Raw genomic sequence first — 25,228 nt, 5'->3', positions numbered from 1 at the left:
CTCGGTCACTGCTTCTAAAGTTTTCTGACCATGAAAAATACTGCAACATACAATAAGGGGTCCACTGGCCTAACAAGGATTTATTTTTCCTCTCACTGGCACACCGATTTAATTAAATAAGATACCAAAGTAATTAACAAGCCTTACTAATAAAACCCACTACCTATTACCATACAAAGCTAAAGCAATTTCTTCCTGTGACTATTTATGAGCAGTTGGTAAGCGTTTACACAGAAGCAGCACTAAAAAATGCCACTGTCTGTGGACCAAGTAGATGGGAAATTGAATGCTGTTTTAAATCACATCTTTCTAAATATATTTATATCCAGCGAGAATTAAAAGAGAAAAAATTCCTGTAAATAAGAATGAAAAACAAAATGTGTCCTGTTTGCAAAGCCACTTGAGCCAACCATGTCCACACATACTTAGAAAAACGTCCCCACACCTCGGTGGCCCTGCAGACCATGACAGATGCCTCAGACATCAAGGCCATAGAAGTAACAGGCCCTGTTAAAACTAAGGGTACATTTAAGCCCGTTCAGTTTTGTCACAAATCCTCATAAATTAAGAAGAATTAATTAGCTATCCCCTTCCTTTAAGCAGGAGGGCAGAGAGCACTGGTGTTGGCTTAGCCACCCAGGACGCTTCCTGCAGCGATGAGCCCTGTGCACATCATCACCAAGAGTATTTCAGACCGACCCAGGTGATCTAATTTTGCAGACATCCCTGAAGGAGAGGATCATTATTCAGGAAACATTCTCTCCCAGGTGGTAGGCACAGTTCCATTTATCATCTTCTGTTAATTGCCATCTCCAACCATCTCGTTCCACTCAGGCGAGTAAAAGAGAAGCTTTCCAGGATGAGGATCACCACCACAAGGAAATAGATGCAATTAGACCTTATATTTTTCACTCTTATGGGAATCTGTGCATTTTATTCCCACTGAATCCAATCTCTTCCTTCGGGGGAGGGGGGGGGGGGTGCGGGCAGGAGGAAGCTGCTGTAGGATTGTAGGATTTGTTCAGATAGGAGACAGGGTAGAATAGAAGTGCCGGGAGGATGGCACCACTTTACACAGCCTCACCAGCAGTATGGAAGATTTTTCTCCCAGCATCATACCTAATGTATACTCCCCATATTGTAACTATACTGCTCATGCCAGGGTAGTAGAAAGTAAGAGAAAGCCTTCCAAACCATGAGAAAACTTGGTGTTTTCCAGAAACTTATGGACTGCCTAAAGAATTTCATCCAGACTCCATCCAAAATAAAAACGCTGCAACATATTTGCCATCCTTTGAGAATTCCCAAATAAGCCAAAAGTGAAGCTGGAGACGTATAACTGAGTCTATCTATAATTTACAAATGAAGAAGCCATCTAGCTGTGAAATTTATTAAGAGATTAAAAACACTTCTTGAACTCAGCCGTGCTGCCAGCTCCTAGCTGGCACCAGCTCCCTCCAGCAAAGTGGATGACAACTGCACGTTTGGGGCTCCCTTACAGGGGGTAGGGTATTGACTCCAATGCTGGTTCAGTAAATTTCCACTTTTACATCTTTGTGTGCAGGTGTACATATTGTGTAATTGCTTGAATGCCATCACTTGGCATAACTAAATATGTTGTTTCACACAAATCCAGACACTCTTCTCCCCACCGGTTCTGGCCGTCTGTGCTGCTCTGACAAAGAAAGCAAGAGAAGTTTCAGGAGATTTCCCACACAAGAAAACGGTGGAGCTGAACAAAAGTCTGGTGAATTTACTGTTTGGGTAATCTTTCGCTAGGAGGAGAGAAAGAAAAAGTAGAATCTACTCTTATTTTTGGCCAAGCATGCATTAATAGCAAGTATGAACAAAATCAGCATCCTGCAGTGATGTGGGGAACTGCATATCAGTAAATCACACAGGAAAAATAAATAAATGAATGAATGAATGAATGAATGAATGAATGAATAAATAAATAAATAATAACCCTCAGGATTTTGTGTCGGGGTAGCGGTGGGTTGTTGCATTGGATTTTTTAATCTAGATCATTTCCATGGCTCTGCAGAATCTCCCAAGGACAGAAAATGTGGGGTTATAACCTGCAGCAAGGGGCAGGAGTGAAGGAAAGAGCTGGAACTTGTGACCCAGACTTACCCACCAGAAAGGGGACTAGCTAGGGAAGTGCTTCCCACATAGAGAAGCACTTAACACACAAATTATCTATAATTCATGAAAAGTCTAAGTTTTGTTTAAACAAGGGAGTTTGCAAATTCTGAGTGGAAACTTTAGTGAAGCAGAGATGCAGGGGCTGCTTGGCAAGCAGGAAGCTTGAGATGTATCAGTAAAGGTCTACCATGTCCAAAACAATGGAGCTTAAAGCCATTGGTGCATCTTGTATAAAAATATTTACTGACCTGCTGCTGACAAAAGTGAATGCATCCACTTACATCAGAGACAAATTATTTTTCCCAAAAATGATTTATCACAACAAATAAAATCTCTCTCACATAGGTGCTAAACAGTTATTTGTCATTTAAATTTAGAATTTGATCTTTAAGGCAATAACTTAAAGACAATACTTCAAATGAATTTTATTGCTGAGCTCCAGCTCTATTCTGTAGCAGATATGGTATGGTACCTACTATAGCCCTTCAGGACATCCATTTGAGATTCACCTGTTTGAACACCAGAAATTATATTTGAGATGCTGTTGAGGGAAGTCACGGGACAGAGAAAGGGGAAAAAAAAAAAAAAAAAAAAAGGCTAAGGAAATAATTGAGAGGGGGTGGGTGGAAGGATCCTATGAGGTGGGAAATGCCCTCAGCACAGTTTCCAAGCTGTACTCCAGAGGAAGGAGTGCCTTAAATCTCGGTGATGCTAGAAGATGAAGGAAAAAGGAAAAGGAAGGCCACGGGTTAGTGAGGGTGAGTCAGGAGGTGCCATCAGGCTGCCACAGGGTCCCACCTGCCATGTCGAGGCTGCCACCTTGCCTTTAGGATGGACAGGAAGAGGCCTGGGAAAAGCTTCAAACCATGCACGTGACACAGGGAAGTGGTCTTAACAACAAAGAAACAAACCCAATTCTAACATTTCTTGTCATGTTTCTTCTTGCTCCTCATACAGAAATGAATTGCTACAGTCACACACAAACAGGCAGAAGGTTCAAGGATGATTTTCTTTCTTTTTTTTCCAGAAAGAAGACAGTAAGAAAAACTGTTGGCAATTGCAAGGTAACTTCTTCAAGCATCTTCAGTGGTGAGACTGATCTTTTGCTAAAGACAAAGTGTTCAGACAATGTAATTTTCCAAAGCTGCAGAAGGCAGAAAGCCAGCAAACAAACAACAGCTACAAAAAACGCAGACAAAATCATATCCTGGAAAAGTATCAGTAATGGGTCTCAACCTAATGTTCAGCTAGTATTTTAATCATCAAGGACAGCTTCCTCCCAGTGTCCTGAATTCCATAAATAAGAGCTATTTTTAATGAGAATAGCTTCCCAGCAGTTCCCTGTACATATAGCTGTGACTTCAGCTAAAAGAGTCAGAGTAAAAGCATACACCTAGCTCAACAGAGGCACGGATAAAAGACATGTAGTCTGAAAAGCTTCATTTACTTCATTTCTGTTGTTGTTTCTGTTTTTTTTTGTTTTTGTTTTTCATTAGAGACTCCACCACTGCTGATCTCCCTAAAGCAAAGCCTACATGATTGCAGTCCTGAGCTTGCAGAACCTGATGTGAGCAGAAAAGTGCTTTTACAGCTCCAGCAGGCTGCGAAAAGCAGCAACAGCTCAGGTACCAGCAATAGCCAACTCCTAGGCACCCCACGAAGTACCGGCCTCCTTCAAAAGAACCAAATGGAAACTTTGCAGTCTTGTTTCTCGCTTTTGAAGGCCCATCATGGCAAAGGCTTTCCGCAGGGGAGGGCTACAGGTCAGTTCTGCCAGGCCACGGTGACCACAGGGCCTGGAGCTCCTGCAGAGCCAGCCCCGCTCCCAGCACTTCAGGCTCTCTTCCCTGTGTTGCCACCTCCTGCTCCCTGCAGAAGGGCAGGACTGTTCTTCCAGCATCCCGATATCCTACAGCCTCAGCACGTATTATAAGCTTTGCTTGCTGTGAAACGTCCTATTTCTCTGAGTCTTGTGAGTGTTAACAACGTTGGTGTGAAGCTGTACAGTCCCCACTACATTTCTGGTTCTTCTTAATGCCAAAATCCCCGTTTCTAAAGTCAATACAATTAAAGAGCTCAGTGGTGCAAATATTAATCTTCTATATTATAAATACATCGATACCAACCCAAAATGCTGTCAGATTCCCAAAGCAGCTTAAGAGATATAACCAAATCCTTAATTCCTCTCGTTCTTGCTGATCCCTGACATTTTTCACCATGCCACTCACGTTAAACTCCATCACAATGCTTAGGGGGTCCTACAAATACATTTGGTTCCCAGAGCTATACAACTTTGTCTGGACTTGCCTCCTTAACCCCAGTGGAAAAGGTGATGAACAATGTTGTACAAAAACTGTATTTTTTTCCCCCCTTCAGTAAAGCACACTCCTGCATGGCACACTTGCCAACTTGCCTAAGCTTGACCTCACACCCCCTGTACAATCCGCAGTCTGCGAGGAATACTTGTAACAGGTAAATGAGGCAGGCAGGGTCCCAAAGCCCAGAATGGATTGGAAATAAAAACCTCAGATCAGTGCCTCAGGGGGCTGCTGAAATCAGGAGCACTTCATCTCCTTATACCAACAGAAGATTTGTTGCAGAAATACCGAAGTATAAACAAAAATATTTCTATTCAGTCTCGAATCTGCATTTCAGTCACCCCATCACAGACAAATGTGTCATTTTAAAATATATCACAAAACTCAATCTCTGCTCTATTGCTCTCCCCTTGCCACCATAATTGCCAGCATAATACTATTTACTTAAAAGAAGTTACTCCCAATATATACCAGTGTAAGAAAGAGAAAAATCACTCCAACTGATATATTTAGAAATGAAAAATAGAGGATCTGTAGATTATATATCTGGGACTTGCATCTAGTGTAGAGAAAGATGAATGTATGGATAGATTTAATCTAGACCAATACTAGAAATTTCGTGTGACCTGAATTCTTATCAATGCAACTCTGCAGGTCCTTCTGCAGATCAAGGGAAAGCTGGAAAAGCTAGGAATGGGAGCAAACGTGTTACTAAATTGGTACAGTTGTTGTTTGGATTTTTTTTTCCTCCCCTAACATACAAAAGGGGTTTTTTGTTTTGTTTTGTTTTTTTAAGGGATCAATTCCCTAATAGGACTGAATTATGCACATCTCATTTACTGGAAGAAAACATGAGAAGAGTGGCTTACTGGAAGGGAAACTTATAAGAAAGGCTAAATTGGATCTCGAATAGCTGTTGTAACGTAGCTATTCTTTATTTGGTTTTGACATTTTTTCACTTGTCTCTGGAAAAGTACATTACACAGGAGGAACTGCTGATGAATTTTTGACAGTAAGCCTGTTTTTTTTTAAAAGGCACCTTGTAACATAGTCTCCAAACTTTATATCATAATTGCATGATAGCTCAAATATTCCAGGAATCATGTGCAAAATTAGCCTTCTTTCACATGCCATCTGAAACATTCGCTGGTTGTCCATATGTAACTGCTCAACAAAGGTGGTTTTGTCGGCAGAGTTTTTGAAAATAAAACAGGAGGAGGTCCCAGAAAATTGCATCAACTCTACAAGCCCAGTCAGGAAGGGCTAAGCCGAAGTGTGATATGGGTCTGTTCCAAGCATTTCTGTGGGATTTTGTAAACCACATTTAGTCTGGGACACTATCAAGCCTCAGCATCCTTTTACAGGACTGTAGGACTGTAAAGACCACACTGAAGTTGATCAAAATCAGCAAATATTTTTAATGTTTTATAAAATAATCTGCCTTTTGGGAATTTTTCAGAAAATGAAAATCCAGACTAACACAAAGATTGCTTGGTTCTGCTCCACAGGGACTGCAATGTAAACAAGAGGTGCTGTCACTGGCTGGGGAGCAAGCAAATACTAGGTTAACTGGGATCAACAACAAGATCCTACCTCCCACGGTTTGTAACAATGCAGATTTTGCCTTTAGGTTTAAACTCCCAATGATTTCTTCACCAAGAGGGCCTGCCAAGGAAGAACGGGTGCTATCCATTATGTACTTGCCAGTAAGCTCTGGAAGGGAGAGAAAAAACTGAGATATTGGGAATCAACTGGAGACAACAATAAACTCAGACACAGCCTGTAGCAATGTGTTTCATACCATACATTGACAGAGTTCTGAGTTTTTTAATTCTCGTGGAGTTAGGGCTCACGGAGATGCTGCAGAATGAGCTCTGGAACAAACAGATGAGAGTGACCTACACACCACCTCCAGGTGTGTGCCATTACAGTAACCCACCCTGGGTTAAACATGACATAGGTGATGCATCTTTCCTAGGGCAATCATTTCAGTGCTCTTCATTTAATTTGCACTTACAGTAAGGTAAAAACACAAACAGCTGTTCTGTGTTCTTACAGATTCACACCCTACCTTCTCCTGCAGTAACAGCATCATCTGCCAATGTACCTTAAAGGAACACAGACGCATGTCAAATTTCACTAACAGGATCATGGCAGGTGTCACTTTAATTTGGAATTATGGTAATGAGCTCTTCATCAGCATTTTGTTAATCATATTTGCAAAGTGTAAGCACTCCCACGGCTTACAAACAAGTACAGATACACCCCTGTTGGGAATATCTGCATGGCTGTGTGCTGGCCAGCTTTTGTGTGTGCTGCTTGTGCCTTTTCCTATGCACGCTTATTGATACACACCTGACAAAAAGCAGCTAACACAAAGCACATCTGCTGATAAGTTCCTGAAAGACTTTTTTTCCAGCAATAGCATGGCCATTGCAAATGGCTGGTAAAACACTTTGGCACAGAATACATGAAGGGCATACATTAACATACATTGATTACTTGTATTTTTAAATGTAAATGCAGTCTGCTCAGCATCTAATAGAATTATGCCCACAGCAGTTAGTAAACATCATTGACATTCAATTCACTGGTCTGAAGTATTGCACTACATCTGATTCTGCAGGCTTTATTGGGATAATATTCATCAGGCAAACACAAAACTACTCCAAAATCCAGCAGGTTCTGCTTCTCAGGTTTTCAGATTTCCCCAGACACTGAACTCTTTAGAGAGGGTGCTACTTGTGGCACGGCACTGGTGGCACTATGTGGGCACGTCCCTAGCTCCATCTTCTAACAATGGCAATTCAGGTTCTGGTTCAGCAGCACTTAGACCCATCAGTTAGTCCTCCTCTCCTCTGAGGAGAGGGTCACAGGCCATGAAACATCTTCTGAAAGTACTGTAAGTTGTAAAATATTGTTACTCTCACCAGTTTTCTTCCCAGCCAGTAAGTGGATGGTGTCATACTACCTCTGACTGATGCCGAGCTGCCTGAGCCCTTGTCACAGCCACCCGCCAGGGAGACCCCCTGCCGCAAGCCCAAAGCACTAACTGCAGCACTACATTCATGCAGTGGTACCTAACTTCAAAAATACTAACAATCCAGAGGGAAACAGGAACTATTCTTAATTGTTTCTTATTTCTTCAAACAAGCACGTCACTGGCAGGAATTTGAAGCACACTAACAGTGATGCCTTGCCTCATGCTATAGCAGGTGCTGTGTGCCTTTCTGGCCTCTGCTCCTAACAACACGGGGGCAGTAATACAGTCAATATTCTCTCTCAGCATTCAAGAGCCTCAATCAGCATCCCAGGGCTGGCCAGCAGCAATCAAGCAGTTAAGAGCTCACAGCCAAGCTGGTGATACCTAGATTCTCATGCCCAGATGATAAATCCATAACTTTCCCCTTGTCCTGATAGGAGACTCACCTTTCCATTCCCCCAGTCAATGCACAAACACAACTCTCTATCAGTCAATAACCCAGTGCTCTTTTGACATCCTTTTGAATCTATATAGTTAATTAAGGTACATATGCATATCCTAAATCTATACAGATTAAGCCTGGATTACAAACCCCTTTCCTCACCCAGTCTGAATAACCATACAAAATATGAATATCCAGACAAAGAAAGCTGCTCTAATTCTTGTGTATTTATTTGCCTTGAGATCTGCCATCAAAGGAAAGGCTGTCAGTACTTGAGCACTAGGCCTTAAGTGATAGATTTCTGAGTGCATCATTTTTGGAGCCATTAAAGGTTATCAGGCCTATATGGTTGCTAAGAGACCATGAATCATGAAGGAAAATATACGATAATGGCAGTCAGACACTGTGATGTTTATCAGAGTATTTTCTCTGCATCTTTCTTAATAGCATCACGATTAGGATCATTTTCAATAGTTCCCATCTATTTTCCAGCTAGGTGCAAGAACACAACTGCATTAAGTTGGCAAACATTGTTTATAATTCATATTTTGCCAAGAGTAAATGAATTTGTGGAAGTCAAGATTTGTAATTGCTTCAGCAGAATTTATTAATAAGTAAGAAGGTGTGCCTGTGTGCAGGTTTCTCTCCTGGCTATTAAATAGTATCTTCAGAGTTGGAATGAAATCATCCTTCATTGATTTCAAGTATATTCTGTGATAACACAGACTGTGCTTTCAAAGAGTTTTTAAATTAAATTTGTAGCTGAGGTAATTGCTGCTGCAAAATTATGCAACCAAAGTAAAGCTTTATGCTGCAGCTTTCTTGATATTATAATTTAACTGCCTCTTTTCTAAATCATAAAAGTGGGAGATACCAGATTAGGGCAAAGCCTTAGCTTATTACTGAATTATTTCATGTTTTATGCCTGGGAGTAGGTAGTGAGAGGCAAAGGGACAAACCCACAGACCAGGGGGCTGCTGCATGCCAACACCCCCAGCGTCTTCCCTGGGCTCACCTCCCACTGCTTGAAAAGGGTCAATTCCAGGTTTAGGAGAGGAGGGTGAACCAGCCACGCTCTCTTAGTTCCCCACAGGTAGGACCACATATAAGGATGCACCAACAGACAGGAATAGTTAAACATACTGATATTAGAAACACTTTTAGGTGTTTCTTATTAGCCACTGAGGAAAACAAAGACTTGTGGACCATGCCTCCTGTAACTGACAGTGCTAAGCCACCCATGACAACCCCGGAGAGACCCTTGAAGTCAGCCTCATTGGGTTACAAGGTAGCAAAGAGAAGTTTCCTGGCTAGAAAGCAATATTTCTCCATATAAAAATTCTAAAACATCATTTTGAATTAGACAGACTCTCCTTGGTTAAATAAATATATAAATAATATCTATACTATGAAGACTATAGATATCTCCACGTTAAAAATGGGAGAACCAGACTTTGCTGCAAAGCATTTCAGCCATTGCAATATACATCAGCCAAAAGTCACAGCTCCTGTGTAGACACGATAATCTTGTTTATGTTCAGAAAAGGTCTTATTTTGGCAAAGATTAGTAGAAGTTACACTACTGCAGCATTTTCCTACTGCAATATTTTATCTGCCTTGTTTTAGAAGAACGGTGCGTAACAAAAGAATGAGATAGATGGATTTCTCTCACCTGAGCTTTCAAATAAAACATCTTTGCATTCCGTGCTGGAGAGACATTTTAATGCAATTGCCAGCTGCCTTTCCCAAAACAAAGCAAAGCACTGATAGGCTGAGGGGGTAGGCTGGAGACACAGTAGGAGGCACCAGGCAGCCCAAGAGACCAGAGTGACCTAATGCTACAATTAGCCTGCATCTGCTATGAGACTGAAATGAGGTGTCCCACAAAGCCTGACCAGTGACACCTTCCTGGAACTATCCTCTCTGTGCCACTATGTCCTTGTTATATTAGCTTGCAGTTCTGACTCAAAGCAAGGTTTTCCTGTCCTTGACAACAACCATGAAGTCTTCCTTATGCTCTAACACTTTTGAGAACATTTTACATTCATTTAACAAACCAGGACACCAGCAGGGGAGCCTGAGAGAGATCCGCTCACAGCAAACAAAAGGGGTGGTAGTATTTCTAATTTTCCTGGCACCTGCAAAGGTGAATACACATTGATGTCTGAGTACTGTAACTTTTTAAAAGTAAATGAGCCTTGAAGATAATCTGTCAGCAAAAATGTACCCAAGGGCTTGCTTTGCAATGTTTCTTTTTTAAAGAATGTTTGTTTTAACATTATTGTTGCAACCAGTCAAAGAAAAATGTACAGCCATCATAAAAGATATGAGTAGATACCCAGTTGTTAGGGCTGGTTTAGGAACAATCATAGGAGTGATGGACTGTGCGACCCTGGAGAGGTTCCTTCCAACCCTAATGATTCTCAGAATTGATTTTCTTTTGCAACTCACTTTCAGTTAGTGCTTTAGAAAAAAAAAATAATAAAAAGGGGTAGATCAATGCTAGCTTCAATGACACAGCTATTCCAGCTCCTGCAGCATTTTCTCACCATGGCAATCTCTTTATTTTCTTACTTGTATGAAGACCATTCTCTACTTCTCTGTTCCTGGTTGTGCATAAAAATAAGGGGTTGAACTCCTAGTTTGCTGGACTCCGGGGTTGAATGCAACATTAATACAAATTAGTTAGCAGATAAAACTCTGAGTAAACCTCTCAGAGAGCGAGTGTATAGTTATTCTGCCTGTAGTTCAGGAGACGTGATCTTTTCATTCATTACCATGCTTGCTAAATAGAGGCTCCTCTTGCCAGAAACTAGAGCAGAACTGCACATAGAAGAGTGCCTCAATTTCTAGACAGATGCATGCTGTAAATTTAATACTGCAGGGAATCAGCCCAGTTCTGTACAAACTGGTAGTTCCACCACTGAAGGGTGGCAGACTCTAAAAGCCAAATTTCCAGAACTTCCTCAATTTCTGTCTGCAGTCCAACAGGAGGACACCACAATACCCCTGACTCCTTCCCTTTTCAGTCCACTGACATAGCTCATAAACAAGAAAAAAAAAATAACCCTAAACTATCTCCCCTATGCCTTTCTAAAAACTTATTTCTACCTTGTTTTTCTATAGCTGCTATCTTTTCCTTTGCTATCTCAAGATCCAGCTGGCAAAAGGGAGCCAGAAACCATCAGGCTGCATCTATGCTACAAGGTCCTTTCATGCTGTAAATCAAACCTGTGGCCTGAGCGTGATGGTGCTGAAACATTCACTGCTCACTGAGAGCCACCACACTCTGAAACACCATCTACATGTAGGAAGACTCGCTGACCTAACTGATACCCTGCAAGTCTTTGCCTCCACGCTGTGGTGTGCATCTGCCACTCGTCACACTCTCAGCTGTTTGCCTTTGATGAACAAATTACCACCCCAGCACCCACTGTGCAAGAGTTCAGCTCTCCAAGTTCTGCTAACTTGCTGCTTGGCTCACTGTCTGAAACCAGCTGCCTGCTACATCTGTGGCAGCTCCTCGAGTATTTTCCCACACACTGCCTAAGCATGGGTACCTGTATGGACCGCGGTATTGTGGCTGGAGAACAGTAAAAAGTAATACTGTCTGCAGATCAGGTAACAAAAAAAAATGAATCATGTGGACTCTGGGGTTATCTCTGTCTCCTGAGTCATGAAGATTTGGGATGAGATCTAGAGCCTAGCATCTGGGAGGAGCACAGTTGAATACAGAACAGTTTATGGGCATCCCGGGATCTCCCTATCAAGACAGCTGCCCAAGAAATGAATTGCAGAGCAGGAAGCCCAAACATTTCTTCATTTCTTGAGGGGTCAAGCTGTTTGGTGGTAGGTATAAAGAAATCTGCTTAAAAATAATAATTAAAAAAAAATCAAAACATCATTGGTTTTAGCATGTCGCATGGTGGCTTTCTCCAAATTGCCTCCCAGAGACATTCAGATTAAGCACAGGACAGCCTTCTTTGTGTCTTATTTTTGAAGAGAAGGAGCAGTGAGATGGAAAAGTGAAATCAAAAAGGTGTAACACCAAATGCTCAACAAGACTGAATGCCGAATATTGAAATAGGTGGTTTATAAGACTTGGGCCTTTCTACCATGCTATTACTCATGAGGTATGAGGGTTTCAGGGATACAAGATGTCCTGGAGCAGCGGGAACTGAAGTGGGTAGAGGGACACGAGCTACCCCAGGCTCCTTCTTGGTCTGCCCCATCTTTGGTCTGTAGCACCATCCCACCTGGAAAGCAGGGAGTTGCTGCTCGAGCTGAATGCTATGCAGCCAAGCAGCACGATAAAGCTGTAGAGAGTCAGCACCTCGTGTAGAAGTGTCAGCCATTACAAAATGACAGCACAGATGCACTCACCTTGATATAGTCATCCCTGAGAACACTGTCCTACTGCTTCATTTCTCCTACATACTTTGTACCTTACTGCAGGCAACCTCTCCCTGGCAAGCCTGGTGGAAATCTCCTTCAGGCAGAGTTAGCAGAAGTCTCCTCTAGTATTTGCTATCTCTCTTATTTTTGTATTTCTCACTTTAACTGTTCTCCGTACCAATGAGAGCACAGAAGGAAGCTATGCAGACAAAAATTGGCATGTCTGTACAACAGCAAGGCTGGCCATGTTTTTTTAACAGGTTTATATATGTTTATATTAAATGTTAGTACTAACTTTTGCTTTGGCGTCTCACATGCCAAGACATCTCTTCAGCTCCACAGGGAAGAAAAAAGAAAAAAAAAAAAAAGGAAAAAAAAAAAAAGCACCTCTAGCTATGATCTCACCTCTGACTCATGATGGCAATGTTCACTCCCTTTCTGTATTGCTCAGATAGCCCATAAGAAGTTACAGCCCAGGACCTGGGATTCCTTTGATTTGTCACTCTTTTGTGTTGCCCCCAGCTAAGTGTAAGTGTTGATGCTAAGAATTAGCACAAGAAGTTTTCCTGTACTTACCTGGTCTAATTTATCGATCTCCATAGGGTGGTTCATAAATTTCTGCACTCAGAGTATGCTGTCTTACTTTGGTATGATGGGATATCATTTGCCTTGTGACAATACAACCAACTACTTTAAATTACAGAACTAAGACTGTATTTTGCCTTTTGCATGCCATCTTTCCATTCAGCCTTCCAGATTTGTCATCACTGTACATTTTAACCAGTCCAAAGTTAACTGTTCTTTGTAAGACACTGACAAAAGCCATGGATTCAAGCACTGTCCTATGTCCGAAAAAAGTCCCTGGCTTGTGTAAGGCTTTTTTCTCATAGTACTTCCTTTCTTATCACACACATATGCACCTTTTTAGCTTTGTTTTCTTTTTCTGTTTTTCCCTGTTAATACCCAGGAAGGTATTTTTTCCTCTTTCTCTCTCTCCTTCTCTCTTTTTCTACCCTCCTATACCTCCTGTCACTTCTCAGATTGTCAACTCATCAGGAAGAAATATATCTAATACAATATAAGGAGTTGGTCTGCTATGTTTGTAATTTATTTTATCCCAGTCTTAATGTTCATGTTGCATTTGCTGTTTTCCAGACAGGCAGCTTCTGGTTGATAAATGTATGGAAGCAGCATGCATCCATAAAGTGCTGCCACTTCACATAACACAGCATTTGGCATGGTCTCAAAAAGTGTTGGTGGCCGTTCAAGGGAATTCAGGATTAATACCAGCTGGTCTCAGAGTCTGTCGTTTTGAGTCTCCTTGGTTTACATAAACCCACTGCTTCACTGACACTGAAGTCCTATGTGATGATGTGGAAATACCAGATGACAGTCTGTATGTTGTTAGTATATTGTTTTGTAAATCCATTATGAAATTTATTTATTCCACTATCCCATATGACCCCACTTCTCATTTTATAGTCATAACCTAACCTTCTTGACTAATCAATTGCTTATATTTTTCTGAGGAAAGTATATTTATTTCAATACTTGATTTCAAGCATTTGCAATAACAGTATCTATAACATCCCTTCAAATATCAGTTACCTGCTCCTGCTGCTTTTCTTCTATTTCTTCAGGTAGTGTAAGACAATTTCATTTTCTCTTGAAGAATTGCAAGGCATTTTGGACAAGTTTATGGGTTAAATTGGAAGGTGCAGTAGGTAGGCGTACTGTTCCTGAGCTGCTAGTACTATGTAAGTGCTTGGGAAACCCTGCAGAGACAGTCCCCTTTTTAGCTGCAGATCCAGTCCAGAATCTATCTCTAATGGTAGTTATGCTATGAATAAGTTGTTAAAACTGCCTAAATATCTTGACAATAACAGAAAATTTGACAAAAGTTCTAAACAGTTCATTTCAACATTTCCAAAAATCCAAGTTTCTGGAACTTACTTTAAAAAACAGTATTTATACCTTGAAAAAACCTGATCTACATTTGCTATTGAATTAAACGTAAAAATAGTAAGAAAAGGGTTATATGGAAAAAAATATATATATATTCCTTTTTTTGAGCAGCTGTCACCCTAAACAAAATGAGACAGGCAAATATTCTGGAAGGAGGCAAGAAAAAAAGTATTTCTTCTGCTTTCTTGTTAGTGAGAACTTTTCATCCAAGAATGTTAAAAAGTTTTTGGAAGAATTGTGTATTTCTCATAATGCCTGGAAAAGCAGGTGTTACTGTGGGCAATGGGTTCAAACCTCAGCCACTAGAACACTTCCCCAGAGGAAAAAGTTTGCCCTTGTAAGATTTTTGTTCTTGACACAAGAGTTGGTTGATGTACTGTTTGCATCTCACTGAAAATCAGTGTTAGGAGGAAGAGGAGCTATGCTGGGATGTTTCACATGCACTAGCTCTCGAATTATAGAAGAGGAGGAGCTACAATTTGACTCTTTCACATCCTGTATCTGACTGACGGATACTTTTTACAAAATAATGTTCCAATTTTCCTGGTTTACTAACCCATAAGAAATAGTTTTCAAATGATGAGCTACTAAATGCACTAGCCTCCTCGTCATACTCACAAAATATTTTATCCACAGAGGTTTTCATGTTCTGTCCCACTTAGACTTTTTTTTATTACACCCTTTAAGTATCAGATAAATACTAAGTAGCTCTTTCCTTTCATGATAGGAGATAAGGAATAACATAACCCAGTCTTTTTCCATCCACAGCTGGAATATCACACACATTGTCAGGTTAATTGCATTCATTACTCAGATAGAATTTCACTTACTAGGAAAACCTACTGAGTTCATAACACTAAATACTTTTCCCATCTGCATCATAGCACACAAGTGAATGAACTGATGCATGCATTTTAGTCATTTTTTCTGTGTGTGGTTTGTTTTATTTAAATATATACACATCTTAACTATACAGTGAAACTGCCCAAAGCTAGGTTTCAAATAATTTTTTTTTTAGTAGCAATATCAAACCAGCAGCACCCTACTGCAACCACACACACACTGGGGCTCTTTTTTAGAGAGGGTGTACCAGGTTCACTGATTGCCCCAAAGGAAGTTATAAATTCATGTCCTGGGAGCAAGGATGTCAGGCTCACTCCCATGCCCACACAAGTTTTATGGTTTATTTTCCATTGACTTCAGTGACATTAGATTAGGCACACCGACAGAAACATTATACATGTTCCAAAAAGCCTTTTCAAATGAGTGCTGCATGACAAATTTTGCTCAGAATTTTCTGTTCTCATCCACAGCTTTTACTAATCAATCATTCCTGAGACAGGCTTAAAAGACAAATGAAAATACACTGTTTGGAGCAGAAGGCAGAAACACTGAGAACACCGATTTTCCAAAATATTTTGATGTCAAGGTTTGTGTGCCATCAGGGGCTAAGAAGGAATACAAGTAACCTGGAGAGAGAAATATAACCTTTAGGTTCCCATTGAACTGAAAAGAAAAATGCATATCTATTCCAGAACTGATAAATTAATCCATCATCTAACAGCATAATACTGGTTTTATCATTTATGCCAAGTGCAATTAACATCAGATAGGGATGGTCCAGTAAAATGGCTTAAATAATGACACCACTCTCTAATGGGAAGTCCTACAACACCCTCCCCACCACAAATACATACACAAACAGCAAATTAAAAAGCTCTAATAGTAGTCCATCTATTGACTTTACACATTATTATCACTCATTGATTGCCGTCATACGTGCTTAATTATGAGGACAATGGTCTGACCATTGCATTTGCAGCATCTATAATTGTGCAGGCTTTTAACAATGGACCCTGGTAGTCCATGCCAACTGGTCTCAAAAATTATAAAATAATTAAGAGAGACCTGCAGTAAACACTAGCGTTGCCTGGGACAGATGCGCTCAGTGTCTGTTGAAGTTCTTTCACACCAAGCCTCTGCTTCAGAGTTACACAGTCCTCCAGAGTTACAAGTCCTCTGCTTTGTAACCGTAACATAAGTGGTCTTCGTTCCCACTACCTTTTTCTGCTTGTCATTTCCATTGATTCAAATTCAGATTAATATAGCTAATATTGCACTCTAGCAGTAAGGTCTTTTTGGTTGACTTCTTTAAAGACTCTTAATTGGTTCAGTCAGTTATGAATTACGGGCTCAGCACAAAATACCTTGAATTTAAGTGGACAGACTTTCCTTGTCATGAAATAGCTTAAAGTCTTCTACCAGCAAGGGAATAAAACCAAGCCTTTTGTCATCAACTTCAATTTAAATTCCTACCCTTGTACATATCACAGCAGATGTACCCAGAAATTCAGCAAACTTTACAGCCTTTCTAAAGAAGAGTAAAAATGACTTCACTGGGATTTCCTCTTTTTTTCCCCTCTGAAACATTTCAAGAGAGCTCTGGAAGGAGATTAAATGCAGGAACACCACAAATGGTCCATACACTTGGAGGTCTCAGGCTCCCTTTTACTGCACTTCTCTTACACCTCACATAGAAACTTTACTCCCCACACCTGATGAAATCCTGTATTTTTGTGAATAGCGCAACCATGGTGGAAAAGAATTGATTTGACTTTTACAGAAAACTCAGGAAAAATAAATAAATAAATCAGAAAACCCCAAGCAGTTTAGTCAGATGCATGGTGTCCTTGCAAACACCTTAGCATGTGAAGCCCCAGCTACATGTGTAATGCCCTACACAGCCAAGGACTCCTTTGTATAGTCAAGATAATAAAAGTCCCACCTCAACTTCACCCATCTTCCCTGTAAAACTACAATTCTGGTGACCTCCAAAACAGAAATAACCATCATGAGGAAAGGGAGAGAGTCAAGGAGAATCCTTGGCCTGGATCTGTATGGAGTGGAAGAAGCACCAAGACGTCAAAGCCCAGAAAGTGGAGAGCTGTGGTAGGGAAACGGGGGAAGGAGAGGAAAGAGAGGCTGTCCTCCTCTGCTGCTGTGGCAGAGGGGAAATTTCAAGCAGTCCTCCAAATAACAAGAGAGGTTGAAGTTGCATGGCCTGTGTTTGGTGCTCTTAGCCAGTTTAGCCAACAGCATTATAAGGGAGGTGACTGGCCAGGTTAAAATCTTTTTAGTCTTAATATTTCAGGGCAAGGATCCTCCTTTCTTCTTTATAACTTTCTCAGCACAATGAAGATAATGCCTTTTTTCCCCATACAATGTAAAGAACAGGGATAATACCTAGGGCAAATGAGGTGGCTGAATACATTGGGGGGGAAAACAAAACAAAACAAAAAAACACCACTATTAACATTATATTTTTTCTTTCCCAGTGCCTACTGTTTACTGTTCAGGGTATTTAAGGCTTGAGTTTTGCACTGACTTCCCCAGGACTGATGACAGGCTTGAAACTAAACACACGTTTAGATGCTCTGGCGCAGCAGTGACAATAAGCCCAGCACAGCAGAGGATTAAATCTCAACTATAGTCACCAGTAGGATATCAAACTACAGCCTTCATGTTGCTTTATTGATAATTTTTGCATGTATGTCTGTGATCAGTTACAAGGCTCTGACATATGGTGGGTGCACCTGCTAAGTTAGCTGGGGCTATTGTCTCAAACAGCAACGGGCACTTACAGAGGAATGTGCCAGGGCTGAAATAAGGGATTATAAAGCCCCTCATGCTACACTGCTTTGCATTCCTGAAACAAACACAGCACCGCGGCACTGTAATAATCTCAAATAAACAGTCTAAAATGGTTTGTAAGCGTGCCACAAAATAGATTCATCTCTCTCCAACAGTTAACCAAATTTATTAATAATTATCCATGATTCAAATTGGTAAAATATATTTTTTATTATTTTTTTAGGTGCTTATTTGCATGATTTGCAATACTAACACACCGCTTATCCACCAACTCACACGTTCATCTATAAAATTATATATATTGTGTAAGAAACTGGCAACTGCATCTGCAAGGGGGAACCATAAAGTTCAACTACTCTTTATTACAAAGCTCAGCAATAGCATTCACACTGTTCCTTTAGCAACAAAATCCCTAACCCATATTCTCTGCATTTCCTGTTCACGTTAACCCACTATCCAATTAACATCCCGTTAAGCTGCTCACCTGCAGAGCCATCTATTCTCTGGCCTCTGCAGCAGAGCTTTAATCCCTTTGCTCCATGCACTTGATGGCAGGACTCACATGGTTGTAGTTCTGGATGCTTTTTCAAGCCCAAACAAATTGCCTCTCCAGCATGCTTCCCAGCATATTTAAAGAGGTTATTCTTTACCAGATCTTTTTGGCCCTACCTGTACACCCGATTTGGTAGATCACACCTGTAGGCAGGTCTTTAAAATAATCTTTACATGGATCAGATAAGGTTATTTACTATGTTTATTCCTCTGTGCTTCAACCGACTTGTTTTGGCATCAGCCTCTTCTGCCAGCTTGGCAGCAGTGCACCATCAGCTCTGCAGCTGCCTGCACAGCAATTCTGGAATGGAGCTTTTTAGGACAAAGAATCGCTGAGACTCCAAGAAATTCGATATCCCAGCTCTAAACCTGTAGCCACAACCACAAAACAGGTGGATCTTGTAGGAATTCAAGTTCTTCTTACCTTTCAGGTAACTAACAAAGTGACTGACTGCTTCAGTCATATGCAGCAAGAAGACAGCTTCCAATACATGAATACAATTAAATCCAAACCTCCAAATCTCGTCTTCCCTCTGGACTTGATTTTTATTTTTTTTTTGTTATGTTCTGGGTAGCCATAGCATTCTATCTTGTCACAGGTAATACCATACCACAATTACAAGAACAATATAACAGAGTATTTTCAGTTTATCCACTTTATTTTTCTATGGATACCAAATGCATAGCTAGCAACGCTGAAGTAATTAGCACAGTTTCAGGTTTTCTTTCTGTTATTTCCATAACCGTCTCCATACTCTGGGGTTCTTTTTACAAGACTTAAATTGCTCCCTGTGCTTACACCTGAATACACAGAATGTATAATTTTAGTGATGTCTTTCAAACCCAGCCTTTTGAAACTCCCCTGTCCTAGTGCTGCTAGCAAGCTCTGTCTACGGAAAATGGGAAAACTCTCCAGAGCATGTTACCATCACCATCTGCCAGAGACCCCGTGCAATATTAGTCAAAGCATCTTTAATAATGCAACAAAGGTCAGCAGCCCGCAGAATATCAAACTGGATTTTGAAGAATTATGAATCATTTTCTCCATGCAGATTTCATAGGTATCTTTTTTTTTTTTTTTTTTGTGATTAATTTTATACCAGCAAAAGTTTTTATTTTCCGGATATGCCAGAAAAAACATATATTTTTCTTATCAAATGAGAGTAAGCACTTGTGTATATACATCACTGCTCATATGTCAGTGTATAAAAATTAACATAGGGATCAGGTACCACGCTGTCTGCCCAAAACTAAGTTGATTTCTAATAATTCAATTAGAAATTGCATTGTAGCCGCAGCTGAGAGAGGTGGAAGCCAAGGCTGACAGACGCACAAGCTGCCCCTACTCCAGCCCATCAGACATGAGCAGCTAAATTCCCTATTTTTTCTTTTTGTGCCACTTGAGTTAACGTTGCTTCACAACTAACAATCCAGGTTTTTTCCTGGAATAATTCAGGATGTGATCACATAACAGGGCCCTGACCTTTTGGCTACATAACATTTTCGTGATCAATAGCACAGAAATTAATGTGCTTATCATAACAGCACATTTTAAAAATTTCATACATAGTCATGAATTACCTCCAATGCCCATGATACTGTTTGGAAGTGCTGGTCCAGTGCTTCCAAAATTCTGCACAGAAATAAGTTGAACTGGGCAGCCTGAAAAATCAAACCCAACTAATTTCTGCTGTTCTTCCCAGGTCGTTAATCTTCATGGGACAAATTACCACCGGCAGCTCAGCAGCGTGGCACTGATGGACTGGGCAGGCAACAAAGCCACTCTGCCATAACTGAGAGGAGTATTTGCCTTGTATCCACTGCATTTCTTCTGAAACTTCTCCTCATTTCCTTCAGCATTGTGGTGCAAATTATTATAATCTATGACTTTTCATTGGCCTGTTGTCAGAACCATCCGTTCCAGCTCACATTGAACGACCCTCTGCTGACACCTACCCAGCCACTTTGACTTTCCCCTTCTCAGAGAGATGAGCTCCTTTGCATCACAGCCTCCATTTGCTGAGTTAAAGGCTTGAACTTCCTTTATCACTTCTTTCTCCCCTGTTTTCTTAAGGCCCTAAAGCTTCAGTGCTAACATTTGGGTTTTCACTGGCAAATGGAGTGACACAGAGCTGTGCAGGAATCTGACAGTGTAATTTTAATATCAAAACTAAGGTCTGTCTGCCATGGTAAGGAGCATACATACAGCAAAAACATATGCTGCCATAACAAAAAAGGGAACAACATAAAGTATCAGTGCTAATAATAATAATAATCTGCATGAGAGAGATGGAGAAAGAAAGAAAAAGACTACAACCTTCAACCTTCCCTAGGCAACTCAAATGCCAGAGCATGTACAGTATAGTTTGTAAATCTTTTCATATTTAAAGCATGCTAAAAAAATAACATAAGTATCTAAATAGGTAATCTTTTCAGCCAGACACCCACACTGATATGAAACACAGGCTGTTAATTTGGACCCCACCGAAATGCCTCAGGGGAGACCAGCACTGCCCAGGGATCCTCTCTGAAGGGGCAATTCCAGAAGTGGGGAGTCCTGTCCCGTCTCCCCTTCAACTTTCATTTCACTCCTTACTACCATAGGAACATGGAAATAGTTGTCTGGCCATCAGCGTGTTTCATTTTGGGGGTATGTTTGTTTAAATGGTGTAATGATGGACAAGCTACATCACTTAGGACCAAGCAACTTTGTGAGCTTTATCTCTATATACTTGTGTTTTTCTATCCTATGTTATTCCATTCTGCGTTAGAATAGCAGAACTATTATAAAAATGTTTACAACCTTAGAAATGACATAGGGTCCTGGTATAGTCTTAGAGGCACAATATTAGCACTAAACTCAAAGGTTGCTAGCTGAGTTCAGGTGGTGGTGGAGGGGTTGTTGTTGTTTGTTTGTCATGATGTGAGCTCCCATCACAAATGCAAAGAGTGACACAGAAACCCAACTTGTTAAAAACAAAAAAAAAATTAAAACCCTAATTAGAAACACAATACTAAGAAGTCTATTTAATTTTCCCAGGCAGAATTTATGCTCTTTTGTGTGAGGTATGCTGTATGCACAAATTACCCTCAGGTCGCATTTGCTTTTGTCTGAAAGCTTAAGGGGAAAAATACACAAATCTTTTTCTTTAACCTGTAGCAGAACAGTCAAAGGCACTGATGAGGTCACAACAGTACATAATAAACATTCAATAAAGAAAATGGTGCCATATGTTCCTCTTTCCCTGCTCTACTTAGTTCTCTGGAAAATGATCAACAATAGTCACAGCCTAACTGCATCATATTCTTCTGGTATCAAATGGGGTTAAAAAGTCATGTAAATAAATATACATGAACTAAACAGAAACAGCTGGAAAGTTCCCAGGAGGGACCTCTAACAACCTCCAAGTTGGACGGACCATGGTAGATCAAGGGATCATTATTAAGATTAAAGGCTTACACCAAACCTGCTGTGAAATTCAATCTGCTGAATTTAAAATGGTGATGGCACTAAGTGGTCACATTTATTAATTCTTAAAAAGAAAGGTGACAAGAGAGGCTACATTTTCTGTGTTCCCAGTGTGCGTGGTGCTATTTGCTGAGACAAACAGCTCCATAGGTGCCTCCTATGAAAATCAAACATTTCAAGCAACTTCTTTCTTGTACTGATTTTCTAAAAAAAAAATTACTAGCATCGTTAGTACTTCAGATTTTTTTGTTTTGTTTTTCAGTGGCTATAGACCAACCTCTTTTTAGAAAAACACTATAGCAGTAATTTGAAGCTAAATCTGAACTCCTAAGAGCAAGCTGATTTTTTTTTCCTCTCTTTTTCCTTGGTAGTTTGACCTATGCTATTCCAATTGCATTTGATGGGATTATGCTGTTGTGCCTAACAAACAACTAAGATGACAGCTGAGTATGCAAGCATGGCTTGGTGTCTTACCATCCTAGTAGGGTAACTGCTCTCTCAGTTGTGTTTCTAAGCCAAGTTAGAGAAATGTCCTACAAGTCCCCTGCAACAGTCCCTTGCTCTGCGCCCCTCCCACAGGGATATGTTAGCAGGGTGTTTGCACTGCCACTGATTTCCCCACACAGATTGCCACCCTCCATAACTCACTCAGCTTCAAACCTCAGATCTGCCACCAGCCAAAGGGTCCAAATGTTCAAAATCTCAGAAACCTCTCTTGAACGTTCTGCAGTTCCCCACTTTTGAAGCTCAATCGCTTATCTCCAAAGAAGACAGCATGACAGTAATTAGTTATACGTGTTGAGAGATTTACACTTGTTGACAGATTTGAGAGAGTTCCCTCCAAAGACAGGCAGTGAAGAATTTATATATATTTGGAATAATATTTAGACTTCTGTGTTGGCTTTGCCATCTGTATTCATTGGCACTCACAATCCCCAGACAAAGACCTCTGCTGGCAATGTAAATTAGGTCACAGCAGCCTTGGTCCTCTGGGAATGCCGGGAAGCCTCCAAACTACTGAACAATAAGTGCAGGCTGCAACTGGGAAGGAACATCCCCTTATTCGGGGCTCTATTTTCTGATGATGACTGTGTCCTGATCGCTGCCACTCCAGCCAGCAAAGAGCCACGCCGTGTGGCCCTGTCCCCAGCACTTGGGCTGGCTCAGCCAGACCTCTGCCCACAGGACAAGTGGAAGATTTGGATTGGAGCAGCAAGAAATATTTTACATCGTTAAATTCTGTTGCAACACTGAAAAAAAAATTTGCCTTTGAAAGGTGATTAGAAACTGTGACAAGACCTCTTCTATGACAACACACTTGCTTTGTGCTTCAGCCAGTTTCCGCATCGAGGCCCATTGACAATATTTTGGAAGCCAATCAAACCAGAGCTACGTTTCTAAAAGCCTGAGCCAAAGAGGTTACACTCTCATCTGGCATATGGCATCATATTTCTGTGGGCTGTAAAGCTTCCATTTCAACAGGTCCCTCCGAACGGCCTGCTACCTGTGTGCCAAAAACCCAGGAGCTTTAGGAAAATCTGTCACAGGCCTGCAATGAGCACAGCTGAGGGATCTATTTATAGGCAGGTCATGGGGTTCAAGCTTTTAGCAAAGGCAGAAGTTTGGTAAAAGACATGACAGGGAAAGCGAAACTTTAGACAGCTGTGAAGAGTGAGATTTTCTTTAGTTCTGCTACTTTTAGAAATGCATCCATTTTTGCTCACACTGTGCAAACTACAGAGCTTTTCTATCTTGCTTTAATCTCACAACATTTGCGAGTAGGGCACATACTTGGGAAACTTGGAAGAAACCTACTCACCAGCTGGGCTTCCCCATGGAGGTCCCTCAGTTCCTCCTCTCTGTGACACGGGCTTGGAAGCTAAATCATTATAAAGCACCTCCGTGAGCTGATTTGTGAGAATTATTGTTTCGGCGAGTAAGCAAATGTACTTCTTTACTCTTGATATACAGCCTCATTAAGTTTTCATAGAAGACCTGCATTATTCAAGTCCCTGTTGCCTCCTGAGACATGGAGGTGTAGGCATTTTGGGTGATGCTGCAATGCCCCTTCAATGAAACTTGCAATATAGCTGCTATTTTTAACAAGAACACTTAGCAATGGAGCATGTGAGCTGTTTTTGCTGGACAAAGCCTGCTTTTGCTGAAAGGAGAGAGAAAGCCAACCAAAGGGTGGAAAGGAGCCTCCATTACATGAGGTGTTCACCTGCCTTTCTGGCATGCCTGGCTTGCAGAGTGCTTCTCAGAAAAGAAGAATACAGCCCAGTAAGGGTGTTTCAATGAGGGTCTTGGAGCCGGCGACTTCTTTTATAATCTAACTGTAGTGTGTAGAAAGAAAAAGATAAGAAACCCAATGTATAAAAATATTTATTCCCACTTGTTTGGACTGACTGCTTGCTATAAAGCATCAATCTGCTATTATCCTCCTGCCAGGTAAATAGGCAAGGCAGTTAAAAGTGACCTGCCAAGGAAACTTTTAACTCCGGAGTACATCATCACAGCAGATACAAGATTTTCCCTGATGACTGCAAATTACTCTAGGACTGGTGGCACACAAAGAGCAATGCACTCTACCCGCATACAAGAGCGATTCCACTTTGCATGCTAACAAGCCTTTTGTAGCTTGGAAGTATCTAACAAAGCAGCTCTGCAGGAGGCCCATTGTGTTAGCGTTCATTAAAGGAGCCAGATCTATAGATTAAGCCAAACAAAATGGTAGCATTGCTGCCTTGGCCTCCAGTTCCCTCTGACCTCCTGAGCTTTATGGGAAGCTCTGAAATTAAAAGCATGAAGAAATTAGAATTTAGGGAAAAAAAAAAAAAAAAAAAAGGAACAATTTTAAATGTCAGCGCTCAGACAGAATTAAGGCAGGGGGTCTAGAAAGGGGGCTGCTCTTAGCATAAACCAAGGTTGGAAGCCTCTGAAAGCCAGCCAAGAGCTGTGACATCGCAGGAGACACTGAGCAGTGGCAGCAGGGCCCTTGGGAACCTGTGGTCCCCCAGCAGCATCCTCCAGCCCCCAGGTAGCGCCTCACTGCCTCACCTGCAGACAAACACCCTGCTCCATTCCTCCAGCTCCCGTCAACACAAATGGACCGTGTTTAAGGCTCGCATCTTAGTTGAAATAAAATTGCCAGTGAAACTCAGAATAGGATGTAACTCACCAGCCCTGTGCTACTTAAAATTAGTTGGCATGGGTAAGAAACTGTGCCAAGTACAAAGGAATCAATGGGGCTCCTGGTTCATATAAGCAGGTTTTTGTCACCCTTCCTCTTCTGGAAGTGACTTAAT

General features: G+C 41.0%; 2 long non-coding RNA genes across 4 annotated transcripts in view; one reads left to right on the top strand and one right to left on the bottom strand.

Moving 5' to 3' along the window:
* Positions 1–25,228, top strand: part of LOC137863752 (uncharacterized) — a 128,187-nt gene that overhangs the window by 23,783 nt on the left and 79,176 nt on the right. The gene's annotated exons all lie outside the window — the stretch shown is intronic.
* LOC137863751 (uncharacterized) overlaps positions 1–25,228 on the bottom strand; it is a 130,628-nt gene that overhangs the window by 54,055 nt on the left and 51,345 nt on the right. The gene's annotated exons all lie outside the window — the stretch shown is intronic.

The sequence above is a fragment of the Anas acuta genome, chromosome 13 (genome assembly GCF_963932015.1).
Source record: "Anas acuta chromosome 13, bAnaAcu1.1, whole genome shotgun sequence".
In the NCBI taxonomy this organism is placed as follows: domain Eukaryota; kingdom Metazoa; phylum Chordata; class Aves; order Anseriformes; family Anatidae; genus Anas; species Anas acuta.
This window is presented reverse-complemented; position numbering and strand designations above follow the sequence as displayed.